This window comes from Chiloscyllium punctatum, chromosome 5 (assembly GCF_047496795.1).
Source record: "Chiloscyllium punctatum isolate Juve2018m chromosome 5, sChiPun1.3, whole genome shotgun sequence".
Lineage (NCBI taxonomy): Eukaryota > Metazoa > Chordata > Chondrichthyes > Orectolobiformes > Hemiscylliidae > Chiloscyllium > Chiloscyllium punctatum.
The window spans coordinates 61,308,956-61,326,372 of NC_092743.1; positions in this window are offsets into that span (position 1 = coordinate 61,308,956).

A 17,417-nucleotide genomic window follows, 5' to 3' on the forward strand; every position below is an offset into this window, starting at 1 on the left:
ACCATGGAACAGTGGAGGAGGGCATTGATTTTCTTATGCACAGTTTGCTCTGCCTCCACACCTCAGAGACAGCACTGGTCCAGTTGGAGACCTTGGAGGAAGCTGCTGGGCAGTCCTTCACCAGGGCCTTCAGGTTCTTATTAAAAAATTGAGGTGACATTTTCCCTTCTCTGACATCTTCATATTCTGTCTGAGAAGAGGGTTTTGGAATGCCAGTGCTCATCCAGGTGAACAGGGGACTTTTAAAGGCAGCCTGGATGCAAAGGATGCTATTCTTTTGATGGATATCTGGTGTGTGACGTGTTTGCTTGGGAAAGTTGCGTGATGAGATTGGGCTGAAATCAGACATGAAGAAAATGTAGAATTCATCCAGTGATTACCTTTGGAAGCACTGTTCACAGTACTCCTGATGCGGTCCAGGGAAGTCTTTGCATTTCTGAAGACTTCAACCCCTTTTATTCTAATTTTCTAAATACAGAGGATACAATTACATTAGCTTTTGTGATTATTTTCTGTGCATGACTTTTTTCAATTCACTCATGGGATATGGGCATTGCTGGCTGGGCCAGCTTTATTGCTTGACCTTAGTGGTCCTTGAGAAGATGGTGATGAGCTACCTTTTGGAACTTGATTACAGGATTATAATGATCCATGCTCCTAGCTCACCAGGTTTCTCTGAATTGCCACTGTTGCTAACTTACTGTCATTTAGAAAGTACACTATTCTATTCTTTTTAGGTCCAAAGTGGATGGCCTCATATTTACTTACTACCACTCAGACAATTTCTATGAATATCATGTGCAGTGAACAATTTCTTAGGAAGAGTAAAAAAACCTTCTGAAAGCCCATATAAACTACATACACAGGCATTCCAATGTCTAATACTTTAGTCGTCTCCTCAAAAATTTCAAACAGGTTCATCAGACATGACCTTCTATTTGCAAGTTGCTGGCTGCTGTGAGCTGACAAATATTTATCTCTTAGTCAACATCACGAAAGCAGATTAACTGGTCATTATCACATTACCCTTTGTGAAATCTTGCTGTGTGAAAATTGGCTGGTGCTTTTCTGACAACAGTGTTTCATTGGCTACAAAAGTGCTTTGGGACACTTTCGGGTTTTCACAGGCACTACAGAAATGCAATTATATCCCCATTTTCTGCTGCAGTGTGTTGCACTCTATAACACTTTGCAGTTTGCAGGATTCAATCTCATTTCCTTCTGTGGTAAATGATATTTTCTATGATTTTGGTTATATTTAAGATTGTATTCTTTTTCACTGTTCTTTTTGATGAGCAGTAAATGGAATTCTTACTAGACATATTTTTGTAAGCATTTGTCTTTATCGCTGAGTTGGAAGTATGATGATGTTCAGTAAATGGAGTATTCCAGGCTCCATAGGTGTTAGTGTTACATTACCATGTCAATTGTTCTAGCATTTTCTGCTGGGTGACTGCCCATTTAAAGGCTCCGGCTTTGTTAATCTGTGGTGCCCTCTAGGGTATATATATTTCAAAGCATTTTTGTGATTCTGGATTCATGACATACATTTTCAAAGAATATGTTTGAACTCTTTAATTACAATTGCACATTTTTAAAGTACAAATTTGTATATGCAATATTGTTAATATGTTTAGTTCAATGGCTTGTAATTATCACCTTGCAAGAAAAATGAGTGCAATATTGGAGCGAATAAACATCAGCAGTGGTGTAAACGATTAATGCTTATGTGTTAGAAAAAGGAGTTCAATTTAAGCATTTCATAAATAATTTTCTATGCATTCACGGAAGAATATTAAACTGTTATAATAATAGTAAAATTCACATTGTCAAAGGGAACCTACATATTTTAATTTAATGCAATATAATTTATTTGTGGTTCTTCCTTTGATCAACTTGAAAATAAAGTCATTCCATTATTAGTATCACTGTAACTGCAATTCAGTGTCATTCTATTTTTGAGCGACAGATCTGGGTTTCATTTTAGAATTTGTACAAATTGTAAAGCTGTGTATTTATTCTAAAAATCTACATTTTCTACATGAATATTTATTGTATTTTTGCAATCTGGGGGCAGCTATTTCTGTAGTCAGCAAGCCTAGCAGCAAACCAAGAAGAACTCATAAAATCCATAGAGTGTGGAGGCTGGCCATTCAGCCCATCGATTGTGCACCAACCCTCCAAAGAGCATCCCGTCCAGACCCTTAGCATTGCATTTCTCATGGTTAATCCACCTAGCCTGCGCATCCCTGGACATAGAGCCATAGAGTCATAGAGATACACAGCAGGAAACAGACCCTTCAATCCAACTCGCCCATGCTGACCAGAAATCCTAAATAAATCTAATCCCATTTGCCGGCATTTGGCTCATATCCCTCTAAACCCTTCCTATTCATATACCCAGACACTATGGGCAATTTACCATAGCCAATCCACCTAATCTGTACATCTTTGGACTGTGGGAGGAAACTGAAAAACAGGAGGAAACTGACACAGACATGGGGAAAATATGCAAATTCCACATAGACAGTTGCCTAAGGCAGGTCTCTGGCGCTGTGAGGCAGCAGCACTGACCACTGAGCCACCATGTCACCCTCTTCACAACACTTACCTCTTACCAAATGGATCTTTAAATTTGACATCTTCTGGACATGTCCTAGGGGTTGGTCTCCTGCCACAGTTATACACTTGAAATTCCATCAAAATGTTGAGGAATTCGCCTCAAAGGCTCAAAGCCTTCAAAGGTCTCCAGAGGTTCATGAGTTTTCTGACTTAAATGTTATATGGAGTTTGATGGAAAAAGGAGAGAAATAAGGGGCACTTCCAACCACCACCCTCCCCAACCCCATCCACGCCCCTGACTTAGGTACAGTGAGTTGTTGAAGATATATCAATTAATCTTACCAATTCTTTGCCACCTAAAGAGAAAAATAAACCATAGCTATCAGTCACTGATGGAAAAACAACCATTTCCTAGCATCCATTTATCAGCCATGCTCCCTGTCCTTCCTTCAAAGAGGCAAACACAGATGGGAATTCGTGTTGGAGTTTGTTTCCTTCCTTACTGTGGTCAGTGGTGGCTTAGATAGGTAGTCGTAAAGTCATCACAGCATTATTACCATGGATCACATTGAAGAGTAAAATCCCCACTTAGCACATTCATTCCCTTTAAAGGCAGTGTGTGAAGCTACCCTCATTATGAGTCTTTCCCCCTACTAGGAGAAAGAGAGAGAGGGCGTTGAGGAAGGAGATGTGGCTGTGAATGTGGGTGTGGCTTTTCCAGCACTACACTCTTTAATTCTTTCCCCCTACTGGCAGATTTTTTTCCTTCACAATTTTTTTTTATATGAAGAAAACTGTAGAAGTAGACTGTCACCTGTTTAATTCTGGAAGTTGTTCATTTAAAAATCCACCATTCACTCCCTTCACCACCAGCATAACATGGCAGCAATGTGTAATCATCTACAAGATAAACTGCAGTAACTAACCATGGCTCTCCAACAGTACCTTCTAAACCCACAACCTCTGCAGGACAAGGACAGCAGATGCATGGAAACACCATGACCTGCAAGTCCCCCCTCAAGTCACATAGGATCTTGACTGAGAAATAAATTTCTGTTCCTTTAGTGACACTGGGTCAAAATCCTGTAACTCCCTCCTTAACAACATCATGGGTATAACTACACCCCAAGGACTGCTGCACTTCAAGAATGTGATCAGCACCACAACTTTAGGGACAAGTGATAAATGCTGGCCTTGTCAATGATGGTTTTATCTCATGAATGAATGTAAAACAAAGCAAAAACTTCCTACACTGTAAATATACTACATTGGGAAGTATAAAACATTAAAATTCAGAACTTGAACTCAAAGGAAGTGTTTAGAAAGATGATATTAATATGTTTAATGTACAATGCTTGTGAGGATGGTTCATGAGGAAATCTATAGTGTTTATAAAAATTTGTACAGAGTAATTTAAAAGGGAAAAGGCGATTTCTAGCCAAGTACTCTTGTGGGAAAGAGCTCCTCCATGCACTATATGTAATAAAACTAATTTATAAAGAATAGATACATTAAAACGCACACAAAGGAAATTTTCTACCATTATTCCTAGCCTCAGTGCTTTCAAATGCCATCCAAATAGCCTCTGGGCATCTAAGTATTATTAGATGTCCTACCTTTGTTCCATTTGCATTGTTTTCTCTCTTCACCTGAATAAAGCAAGTACCCAGGTTTGCCAGGTGACACAACATAAGCAGAAAACATTTTAATAAGCAAAGTATCAAAGTTTGCTAGGTCTAGTTTAAAGTTGGATTGTTAACTTTGACTGAATGAGGGCCAGGACGTTAATCAAGGTTTATCAGATACAGCACACAAACAGATTCTTCAGTCCAATTCGTCCATGCCGACCAGATATCCTAAATTAATTCAGTCCCATTCGCCAGCATTTGGCCAATATCCCTCTAAACCCTTCCTATTCATATATCCATGCGTTTTAAATGTTGCAATTGTACCAACCTCCACCACTTCTTCTGGCAGCTTATTACATACATGCACCACCCTCTGGGTGAAAAGGTTGCCCCTTAGGTTCTTTTAAATCTTATCCCTCTCAACTTAAACCTATGCCCTCTAGGTTTGGACTTGCCACCCAGGGATAAAGACCTTGGCTATTCACCCTATCCCTTTTCCTCATGATTTTATAAACCTCCATAACATCACCCCTCAGCCTCCAATGCTCCAGGGAAAATAGCCCCAGCCCATTCAACCTCTTCCTATAGCTCAAACCCTTCAACCCTGGCAATGTCCTTGTAAATCCTTTCTGAACCCTTTCAAGTTTAACAACATCTTTGCTACAGTGGGGAGACCAGAACTGATTGTAATATTCCAAAAATGGCCTAACCAATGTCCTGTGCAGACACAACATGACCTCCAACCTCCTATACTCATTGCACTGACCAATGAAAACCCTCAAACATACTAAATACCTTCTTCACTGTCTTGTCTACCTGGGACTCCATTTCAAGGAACTTTGAAACTGCACTCTAAGGTCTTCTTGTTCAGCAACACTCCCCAGGACCTTACCATTAAGTGTGTAAGTCCTGTCCTGATTTGCTTTTCCAAAATGCAGCCTCACATTTATCTAAATTAAAGTCCATCTGCTGCTCCTCAGTTCATTGGCCCATCGGATCTAAGTAAGGTCTCAGGGAGTGTTGCTGTACAAACAGACCTTGCAGTGCAGGTTCATAGTTCCTTGAAAGTAGAGTCACACGTAGATAGGATAGTGAAGAAGGCATTTGGAAAGCTTTCCTTTATTGGTTAGAACATTGAATACAGGAGTTGGAGGTCATGTTGCAGCTGTACAGGACATTGGTTAGGCCACTGTTAGAATATCGCATGCAATTCTGATCTCCTTCCTACTGGAAGGATGTTGTGGAACTTGAAAGGGTTCCAAAAAGACTTACAAGGATGTTGCCAGGGTTGGAGGATTTGAACTATAGGGAGAGGCTGAACAGGCTGGAGCTGTTTTCCTTGGAGCGTCAGAGACTGAGGGGTGACCTTATAGAGGTTTACAAAATCATGAGGGGCATGGATAGGATAAACAGACAAGGTCCTCTCCCTAGGGTGGGAGAGTCTATAACTCGAGGGCATAGGTTTAGGGAGAGCGGGAAAAGATATAAAAGGCACCTAAGGGGCAACGTTGACACGCAGAGGGTGGTGCATGTATGGAATGAGCTGCCAAAGGAAGTGGGTGGAGGCTGGTACAATTACAGCATTTAAAAGGCATCTGGATGGGTATATGAATAGGAAGGGTTTAGAGAGATACGGGCTAAGTGCTGGCAAATGGGACGAGATTAGGTTAGGATATCTGGTTGGCATGGACGAATTGGACTGAAGGGTCTGTTTCCATGCTGTACATCTCTATGACCCTATGATCGAGATCCCGTTGTACTCTGAGGTAACTTTCATCCCTGTCCACTATACCTCCAATTTTGGTGTCATCTGCAAACTTACTAACCATATGTCCTATGTTCACCTCCAAATCATTTATATAAATAACATCTGATTGCACATTGCTGGGTGATGGGGCATTTCATCACATGACATTCTGGATGAGGAGTAAAGAGCATTATATACCAAGCCTTTTGGATGATCGCTATTTAGCTATGCATAAAAAAGGCTAATGTGTTGAATGGCTCGTGTGGTGCAGTGTAGTGTCCGTACCTCTGAGCCACAAGGCTCAGGTTCAAGTCCCAGCCTTACCAGAGGTATGTCATACCACATCTGAACACGTGTATTAAAAACATCTAAATGGAAATTCTGCAGTTGGCTCCTTTGTCTTGGAGGTATGAATCTCACTTTTGGATGTGTTGTACCATGACATGCAAGAGGTCCCAGTGCCAAATCCTGAATGAGACCTTCTTTAGTGGGACTGTCATGTCCCTGATCCAGATCTTTGCTCCAGAAGACCTGGGTTCAAATCCCACCTACTCCACAGTTGATTTATCACTTCTCTGAGCAGGTGGATTAGAAAATATCTGTACCAGCCCCTTCTGATATGGCGATTGAAGAAGGGAAACAATGAACACTGCAGTAAAAGCTGAAACCTGGAAATCAACAAAGTTGCAAATGCTCAGGAATAGAAAGACTACACTGTGCCAACAGCAAAACACGAAGCACTTGCCAAAAAAAAATCTGGAGTCTACAGAAATGTTCAAAACTCAAAGGTATAAAGCTTTACTTCACTCTATCTTGTTTTACTCCAGCTGAATGAAATGGTATTAGAGCAACGACAAACACTGCCACTTCCCTGAAATGACAGCATCATTAGTAATAAAAAAACAGATGGCCTGTTCAAATTAAAACTATATGACAGTAATTTAAGTGGTAATTTGGAAATGTAGCTCAATTAAACAATCAATGTACTTAAATTATGTTGGACTCATCAGTTTGATTACCATTTCCCTCCCTACATTTCCTGCTCTTGATGCCAGTTTGTGAGCAGCACCTGTGACTGCTGGAGCTGTTGAAGCTACAGCCAATCAATGATGGAGGGGTTGGAGTGAAAAGCTAAACTCCAACCAAGCTAGTTGAAAGAGAGACAGAGAGCTCCATTTCATCAGCAGTCTCATGGTGCTGATTGGTCACCTATTCATTGTGCGATTGAAATAAACTGCCCTTGACTTCTTCCTCGTTCCACAATCACCGTTTGTCGGCAAAAATATAAATTCCAATGTGTCGCACGTACATTCTTTGAGTAACCGTAGTTTTCCCTGAAACAAAGTATAATTTCACAAAACTGCATATTGGATATTAAAGTTGCAAAACTGGACTCCTTAGTGTCCCTGGTGTCAGCCCAATCAGAACCTCAGTAATGGTGGCACAGGGTGGCATGATGGCTCAGTGGTTAGCACTGCTGCCTCACAGTGCCAGGGACCTGGGTTCAATTCCTGCCTTGGGTGACTGTCTGTGTGGAGTTTGCATATTCTCCCTGTGTCTGTGTCGGTTTTCTCCCACAATCATAAAAGATGTGTGGGCCAGGTGAATTGGCCATGCTAAATTGCTCATAGTGCTAGGTGCATTAGTCAGGAGTAAATGTAGGGAAATGGGTCTGGGTGGGCTACACTGCAGAGGGTCGGTGTGGACTTGTTGGTCTGAATGACCTGTTACCACACTGTAGGGAATCTAAAAGTCTAATTTGCTTCCAGCCATTCCCACCATGATCCATTCACAACTCCTTGGTTGAAAGGATGTTAGTGCAGATGTAATGTGCATGCACCAGAGAATTACTAATCATTACCTCACTTCGTGTCCAAAATACTGACTTCATGTCCAGCCTGCTATTTTGTATTCCACAGATCCTGGGAATTCCCTCTCTTAAACCTGTACAGTTGAACCTGCACTAAAACTACTTAAAACAAAAAGTATGGGTCTTCCCAATGAGATGAACAGGGATTAGTGGTGAACGATTGTTTTATGGAGTGAAGAAAGATTTTTGGCGGGTTTATCAGAGTTTAGTATTAGGATACCTGCATTTTGTAGAAGACACAAACCTTAGAAGTATTGTGAACTGTGGGGAAGATAGGGATAAACATTAAGGTGACATAGGCTGACGGAATGAGTGAATATGAGGCAATTGAAATTTAATTTAAAGCAATGTGAGTGAGATATTTCAGTTGAAAGATGAGAAGAGGGAATTTAAAAAAAGGACACAGTTCTAAATGTGGTGTATATAAAGAGAGGCCTGATGACATATGTATACAAATTATTTAAGGTGGTGAGGAAGTTCAGAGAATAGCTAAAAGACACCTTGGGGTCCGGGGCTTTATAAACAAAGCCATAGTCTGGGATTTTACCAACCATCCTGACAGGCTAGGAGGTGAGATGGGGGTTAAAATGCTGATAGAAGGCATCAGGAGGAAAGCCCAATGTTTTCTTGCTACCCCTGGGATGGTACAGAAGATGGGAAAGGCTGGCCACTGTGAGAGACAGGTGGATGAATTATGTACTTCACTATCTATTAAATGGCATTGTACTGGTGTCAGAATACTCCCACACTATGTTGGGAGACTACCAATATTATTCATCCTGGGGCGGGGGGGGGGGTCAATCTCCCATGGAGGGTATGTCCTCCACCTCCCCCCATCCCTCAACCACCTTAGGAGCCTCCTTGTGTCTGACACTAGAACATGCACCTCTCTGTGGCTGGGGACTGCTTGGTCTTAATATATTAAAGAAAGTTGAGAGTGATAAACATGGAGATTGCAAACTCACCAGTAACCACAATTATCAATGGCACTGCCGAGATTCCTGGTTCTCTGAATGTTTCCACAGCTTACAGAGGCAGGCTACCATCCTCAATGATGAACCTAACTTGGCCATTGCCAATAATATCCCATCTGGGTCCCATTGTTTTGTTCATGCAGACTTGGGGTCTGGATTTGGTTCCAGCAGTGACACTGCAGTGTGTCAGCAATTTCTGGATGTACAGTACAAAGACAAAGTATGTGAACCTTGTAAAACACAGATTCAACATGATTTTGATTATTGTATTCAATTCTGGGCATGTCACTTAAAGAAGAATGTGAAGGCATTAAGGAAGATGGAGAAAAGAATCATAAGAATGGTTCCAAGGATGAGGAATCACAGTTACATTGATAGGTTGGAGAAGTTGAGGCTGTTCATCTTAAAAAGACATCTGAGAGGGAATATGATAGTGCTCTTCAGGAGTACGAGGACAAATACTTAAGGAGAAACCGTTCCCATTGGAGGAAACGTTGCAGTGCACTTTCTCCTAAGTCCAGTTGGTAGAGCTGGAAATTGTCCCTACTATGTGTCCTGAACGAGGACTGAAAGATCTGGTATCTAATGAAAGGTCACAGAACAGAAACATGAATCCTGTTTTAATATTCACAGATGCTGCCTGATCTTCTAAGTATTTTCTGCAATTTCTGAGCTTATGTTAATGTTGAACACAGCCTAGTATTTATTACATTAATTCACGGCTGCTTGAAATTTCCCAGTGTCATAAAACCTAAGTGTGCTCATCATCTTTCTAACCACAAAGAATGCAGTGTAGGCAGATGGTTGTGGTTTCAGGTCCCCCTGCACAAGCTGACAGAGGCCAATTATCATTTTGTATCACAATTTCATGAAGGTCTTCCCAGCTCCTGTTCTGCTTATTGTATTTTTGGATTTTATTTTCTTAAATGAACCTTCATTTCATTCTGTCCTGTGTTACCATTACAATAGCACACAACAAAGGTCATGCTCATAGGCAATGTTATTCCTACTCCTAAAAATCCCTCACTGTGGATTAGGAGGTCAATGTTCCTAATGATCTTCTACTTGCACAAACAGTAAAAAGTAAGAAGATTGATTTTAATATGGAAGACTCGTGGAAATTGTCCTTGTCAATTTACTGTGGACATCAGACAGCTTTTACTTGGAACTTCAGACCCTATGTTATGATTTATTCCAGTTAATTCAAATTAGATAGTGGGATGCATGAAATATCAATAATTATAAATGTTGCACTCTGCTACCAACAGAAAACTGTATCAATTCAGAATTGTTGAAGTATGTTTTACTTTTCTGTTAAAATGGGTTCTCAATGAAACATTGGGTTAAAATCTACTCTTCTCAAGGGTGCAAAAATACAGAGAATTATTTTGCTATTCCATGATACAATGTAGTCAAGTAATTAAGTGCTGTGTGCATTATCTTAATGGTGTAATGCTGAAGAAGTCAATTTATCTAAGTTAGAGACAACACAGTCTTCAGGTTTTCTGAGGGAAAAAAGTGCTGATCAGCCTTTGACTACAGTTTGGCCATGTGCCATATTGGAAATGAAATGTGATTCTGATTCAGACTGATAGATGGTCACCACAGTAGTTCAATTCCTCTGGAGTCTTGCTTTTACCAGCCAGCTTTGCATTCTGCTGCAGTAACCAATCCTTCGGACAAGTTAAATCACAACGCAACAAAAATAACTGCTACCGTCCAATACAGAACAAAATGCCAAGGCTAGAAACTTGCATTTCAGAAAGTACAACATAAATAAAAACATACCATTTTGCAATTCAATGTTGTTCCTGTTTTGTGGACAACAATATAACTTTGTTTTAATCCTTAGAATATCCCTTAGTTATGGTGCAATGAAATGATGAGATAAATATTTATGCCAAGTGCGCATCTCGACTGTACTTTGGCAGAGATTTCAACTGAGCCAGTGGCTTTGTTGGCTGTAAGCTGTCAGGTAGTTTTTTCAACCTTATGCTGAGCTCGGGTTGTGTTTAGGTGGTGGCAGATAGCACATTGCAGGTTGTGGTGGAGGGCGCCCACATTAACAACTGAGTCATGTTTGAGGAGCTCCTCAAAGTACTCTTTCCATTGGGTACAGGCTACCTCTTTGTCCTGGATGAGCACCACTCCATTGTAAGCTCTCAGACGGCTAGGTCCTTGATTGCTTGGGCCATTGAAGTTTTTTACTGCAGTAACGAGTTGTTAGTGAATTACTGGATTTCCTCTGCTCATTTTACACTCCATTTTTTATTTAGCTCACAGGTCATTTGTTGGACCTCGGCCTTCATTTGTCTTTTAACCAACTTCTTTTCCCTCAAGTTTTAATGGTGTTTCCAGTTCAGAAATGTCTTACGCTTCGGTTTTAATAACTCCTGAATCTTATGGTCATTCTCATCAAATCAGTCTGCTTCCTGGTAGGGAAATTTAGAGTCTCCTCACAAGTACTGTTTGTGATGGGACAGACCTGGTGCTGTGGACATTCCATGGTTCCTGTCCATTGAGAGGCACCAAGGTGACTATGTGAACCTGTCTGAGTGGGCTTTTCACACAGGATTCTTGAGCCCATCAATGTTAAATTTCCTGTGACAGCATTTCTGCTGCCATTGCTGTTTTTTTGGACTAGACTGTTGGGGAAAGTAGACCCAATGAAGCACTGAGTCAATCCAGTGGCCTCGATCTCATGTCTGGGTACAGGTGATGTGAACACCCTCACAGTCCAATGACGTAGTCAAGCTGGTGCCAATGTGCAGAGTGAGGGTACTGCCATGAGATCTTATATTTATTTCTCTGATGAAGGTCAGATCTTCAGTTATACTCATAGTCATAGAGTCGTCGAGTCATATAGCACAAAAACAAAATTTAAAGAAAATTTCTAAATAAATCTTTCTAAATTAGTTGACAACTTACATACAACAATGGGCAATCAAACTTCTTCTCATTTTGAGCACTGAAGGGTAATGAAGAATAAAGTCCTTTGGTATTCTTAACATTGATTACAAAGATGCAGACAAAAATTTTCAAGATTGTTGAAGCAAACTTACAGCTTGAGTCACTTTAAGGATCCACAGTCTGTTCATGGTACACTGGCATTAGGTGAAATGATCAACCTGTTTTTAGACAGGTGTCAATGCAAAAGTATATATTGTGATTTCACTGAAGCTAAGTTAGCTGAAAGACTTATGCCTTTGCAACCATCAAACCCTTCAAAACCATTGATGCTCTACTAGGAGGAGGACAGGAATTTCGAGTAATTGTAGCAGACCAGCAGCATCTCCAAATGCTTGACCCTAGAATATTTATTGCAACTTACGACAAGAAGATCAGAATGTCAAAATCTCTTTAGTTTGACTTGTCTCATCCACAAAGACAGTGTTCATAACATATGCAAGCTTCTTCAAGAAGATACTGGATCAAAATGGGTAAGATATCCATCACCCAGAGAAAACCTAAATGCAACTCAATGCTACACAGCAAGATGTAAAGAAGAGCCCAACAACAAACAATGGCAAAGAAGCTTCTAAAGTTCTGCCTATGACACTCAAGCATGGCAAAACATCCAAGAGGTAACGCAATCTTAAATTTTGCAGACCCCAGTCAGAGAGTATGTATGTTTAATTTGACACATTATATGGATATGGTAAGCCACTACCTTCATCCAAGTGATATGTTCCAAAGGGAATGGACAATATGCAATACAGTGCATGCTAAATTTGACAGATACCAGTCGTCTTACATGAGATTAATTCATGAAATTGGCATAATGTGGTGTAGTCTATATAAGATAGGTCAACTGCTTACAATGGGTCCAACATCCAATGCATTGCCATTATCTTTTTTAAATGCCAGTATTGATCCTAAGAACAAAGGTATTCTTTTCAACCATCAGGGGAATATTATTGAATCTGATCTGGATAATAGTCTTAACATTCATTTCATAGATTTTGGTCACAGTGAATTAGAACAGGTACAACAAGCCATGTCACATGTTGACCAGCTGCAACAGCTCATAAAGGTCATCATCATGAAGGAGTCGGAACAAATTCAACAGGCCCTCAAGTTGGTTTGTTCATTTTGATCGTTCAGAGATGAACAAAGACACACCAAGAATGTAATCTTCAAAGGCAAACAAATTTTAATTGACCATAATCATATAGATCACATTGGCATAAACAAAAAGAGACTTGCCCATAAGTCCATATACTGGCTCTGCATTAAGTCATCACAACTCATCAAGTCATGTGAATCACATCAATTTCATCAACCAAAACAATCAAGAGAACCTTGCAAATGTATTTTCTTTTGAGTTATGAAGCAAGGTTGTGACTAATACCTTCTCATATCCATGAATACAATTAGATTCTGGAGACAAATTGTTTCACCAAATCAAAGATACTGCAAATCCAACATTGACACTTTGGTCAACAAATACTATATATTAGATGCCCTACAACAATCCATAGTACATTATTTCGCTTTTTAAGACAGGTTTAAGAAATAAGGTATTAAACATATTACCTCATCTCCTCATTGCATTCAGTTGAAAGGACTTGCAGAATGCCACAAAATCCATGACTGTTAAATGTAAAGTAATTTGTGAACACATTCAGAACTATGTTAAATCTACATTCTACTCCTCTAGTTTACCCTCACTGGCAGCTCTCATGTTTGGAAGACAGATACATATAGTTCATCCCGCCCACATTCTCACCACCCAACCATATGTAGGAACATTAGAGAATAGGAACAGGTGTAAACCATGCAGTATGTCAAGATGGCCTCACCATACAATATCATCATGAATGATCAAACACTTCAAAACCTTTTACCCACTCATCCCAATAATCCAATACACTACTGGTAATCAGAAATCTCGCAAACTTGACCTTAAATATATTTAAACACTGAGCTTCCACTGCTCTCTGGGATAGAGTATCCCAAAGGTACAGAACTCCAAAAGTAAATAAAAATCCTCATTTCAGACCCAAGTAGCATCCCTCTTATTTGAAATTATGCCCACAGTTTTAGAGCCCCAAATAGGGAAAATATCTTACCTGCATTTACACCCTTCATTCCTTTAAGTATTTTGTAAAATTCAATGTGATCATCTCTCATTCTTCGAAAATTTAGAGAATACAGGCCCATTTTGTCCAATCTCTCTTCATAGGACAATCCCACCTCCATTACACTCCCTCGAGAACATAGAACATAACAGTGCAGTACAGACCCTTTGGCCCTCGATGTTGCACCGACCCCTGGAACCAATCTGAAGCCCATCTAACCTACACTATTCCATTTTCATCCATGTTTATCCAATGACCACTTAAATACCCTTAATGTTGACGAATCTACTAATGTTGCAGGAAGGGTGTTCCATGCCCCTACTACACTTTGAGTAAAGAAACTGCCTCTGACATCTGTCCTATATCTATCACCCCTCAATTTACAGCTATGTCCCTCCATGCTAGCCATCACCATCTGAGGAAAAAGGCTCTCACTGTCCACCCTTACCTGTAGCGGGCAGCGGTGGTTTTTTTTTCTCTCTCTTCACAGAAAGAGCGGGAGCAGCAGAGGAAGTGACGGCAAACAGAGGGGCAGCCGGGAAGGAGAACAGTGAGTATAAATACTCACCCTTTAATCACCAACGGTCATTTGAGTGGGAGCAGCGGCCGAGTAAAAGCAAACCCGGGAGACTACAGCTAAGGTAAGACAGTTTGTTTTAAAATTACTTACCTGTAGCGGGCAGCGGTGTTTTTTTTTTCTCTCTCTTCACAGAAAGAGCGGGAGCAGCAGAGGAAGTGACGGCAAACAGAGGCGCAGCCGGGAAGGAGAACAGTGAGTATAAATACTCACCCTTTAATCACCAATGGTCATTTGAGTGGGAGCAGCCGCGTGAGCTGGGCGGAAGTGAGGTTGGAGCCCATAGCTGGGCGGGAAGGTAAGTGATTAGTATTTGAGTGGATGTGTTCTAGACCCCAGGTAAGTGACTCAGTGTTATTGACTCAGTGTTCTTGTTTTTGGAGACAAAGTGTACAGTCATGGCAGCGCAGGCGGTGGAATGTTCCTCCTGCAGGATGTTTGAGGTAGGGGTGACCACCAATACTCCTGCCGACTTCGTCTGCAGGAAATGCAGACAGATCCTGATCCTCACCGAACGAGTTAGGGAACTGGAACTGGAGTTGGATGAACTGAGGATTATTCGAGAGGCTGAGAAGGTGATTGATAGAAGCTACAGGGACATAGTTACGCCGGAGAACAGAGGTAGCTGGGTAACAGTTAGAGGTGGGAAGGGGAAGAAGCAGGCAGTGCAGGGTTCCCCTGTGGTCGTTCCCCTAAAAAATAAGTATACAGCTTTGGAAACTGTTGGGGGGGACAGCCTTGCAGCTGTAAGCTGCAGTGAAGGGGTCTGTGGCTCTGAGACTCAGAAGGGAAAGGGGGAGAGGAGGAGAGCGCTAGTTATAGGAGACTCTGTAGTTAGAGGGACGGACAGGTGGTTCTGTGGACATGGGTGAGACTCTCGGATGGTTTGTTGCCTCCCGGGTGCTAGGGTCCGAGACGTCTCAGACCGAGTCTTCAGAATCCTTAAGGGGGAGGGTGTGCAGCCAGAAGTCGTGGTACACATTGGCACCAACGACATAGGTAGGAAGAGGGGTGGGGAGGTCATTCAAGAGCTCAAGGAGTTAGGCTGGAAGCTAAAAGCTAGGACAGACAGAGTCATCATCTCTGGGTTGTTGCCAGTGCCACGTGACAGTGAGGCAAAGAATAGGGAGAGAGTGCAGTTGAACACGTGGCTGCAAGAATGGTGTAGGAGGGAGGGCTTCAGGTATTTGGACAATTGGACTGCATTCTGGGGAAGGTGGGACCTGTACAAACAGGACGGGTTGCACCTGAAACAGAAGGGCACCAATATCTTGGGGGGTAGGTTTGCTAGCACTCTTCGGGGGTGTTTAAACTAATTTGGCAGGGGGATGGGATCCGGACTTGTAGTCCAGCAAGTAAGCTAGCTGTGTGTCAGGATGCCCAAGACTGTAGGGAGGCTGTGGAGAAGGTAGCACTGACAGGGACTACTTGTGGACACAGAGATGGGCTCAAGTGCGTATACTTCAACGCAAGGAGTATCAGAAATAAGGTGGGTGAACTTAAGGCGTGGATCGGTTCCTGGGACTACGATGTTGTGGCCACCACGGAAACGTGGATAGATGAGGGACAGGAATGGCTGTTGGAGGTTCCTGGTTACAGATGTTTCAGTAAGATTAGGGAGGGTGGTAAAAAAGGAGGGGGGGTGGCATTGCTAATTAGAAATGGTATAACGGCTGCAGAAAGGAAGTTTGAGGGGGATCTGCCTTTGGAGGTAGTATGGGCTGAAGTCAGAAATAGGAAAGGTGCAGTCACCTTGTTGGGTGTTTACTATAGGCCCCCCAATAGCAGCAGAGATGTGGAGAAACAGATTCGGAAACAGATTTTGGAAAGGTGCAGAAGCCACAGGGTCGTAGTCATGGGCGACTTCAACTTCCCAAATATTGATTGGAAGCTCTTTAGATCAAATAGATTGGATGGGGCGGTGTTTGTGCAGTGTATCCAGGAAGCTTTTCTAACGCAGTATGTAGATTGTCCAAACAGAAGGGAGGCCATATTGGATTTGATACTCAGTAATGAACCGGGACAAGTGGTGGGCTTGTTAGTGGGTGAACATTTTGGTGATGGTGACCACAATTCTGTGACTTTCACCTTGGTTATGGAGAGAGATAGGTGCGCACAACAAGGTAGATTTTACAATTGGGGGAAGGGAAATTACGATGCTGTAAGACAGGATTTGAGGAGCATACGTTGGGAGCATAGGCTGTCAGGGAAGGATGTGGTGGAAATGTGGAACTTTTTCAAGGAGCAGATACGACGTGTCCTTGATATGTATGTACTTATCAGGCAGGAAAGAAATGGTCGTGTGAGGGAGCCTTGGTTGACGAGGGAGGTTGAATGTCTAGTAAAGAGGAAGAAGGAGGCTTACATAAGGTTGAGGAAACAGGGTTCAGACAGAGCAGTGGAGGGATACAGGATAGCCAGAAGGGACCTGAAGAAAGGGATTAGGAGAGCTAAGAGAGGGCATGAAAAATCCTTGGCGGATAGGATCAAGGATAACCCCAAGGCATTTTATGCGTATGTGAGAAACCTGAGAATGACGAGAACGAGGGTAGGTCCGATCAAGGACAGTAGTGGGAGACTGTGTATTGAGTCGGAAGACATAGGAGAGGTCTTGAACAAGTACTTCTCTTCAGTATTTACGGACGAGAGGGACCGTATTGTTGAAGAGGAGAGTGTGAAAGGGACTGTTAAGCTAGAAGAGATACTTGTTAGAAAGGAAGATGTGTTGGACATTTTGAACAACTTGAGGATAGACAAGTCCCCAGGGCCTGACGGGATATATCCTAGGATTATGTGGGAAGCAAGAGAGGAAATTGCAGTACCGTTGGCAATGATCTTCTCGTCTTCACTGGCAACGGGGGTGGTACCAGGGGACTGGAGAGTAGCGAATGTTGTACCCCTGTTCAAAAAAGGGAATAGGGATAACCCCGGGAATTACAGGCCAGTTAGTCTTACTTCTGTGGTAGGCAAAGTAATGG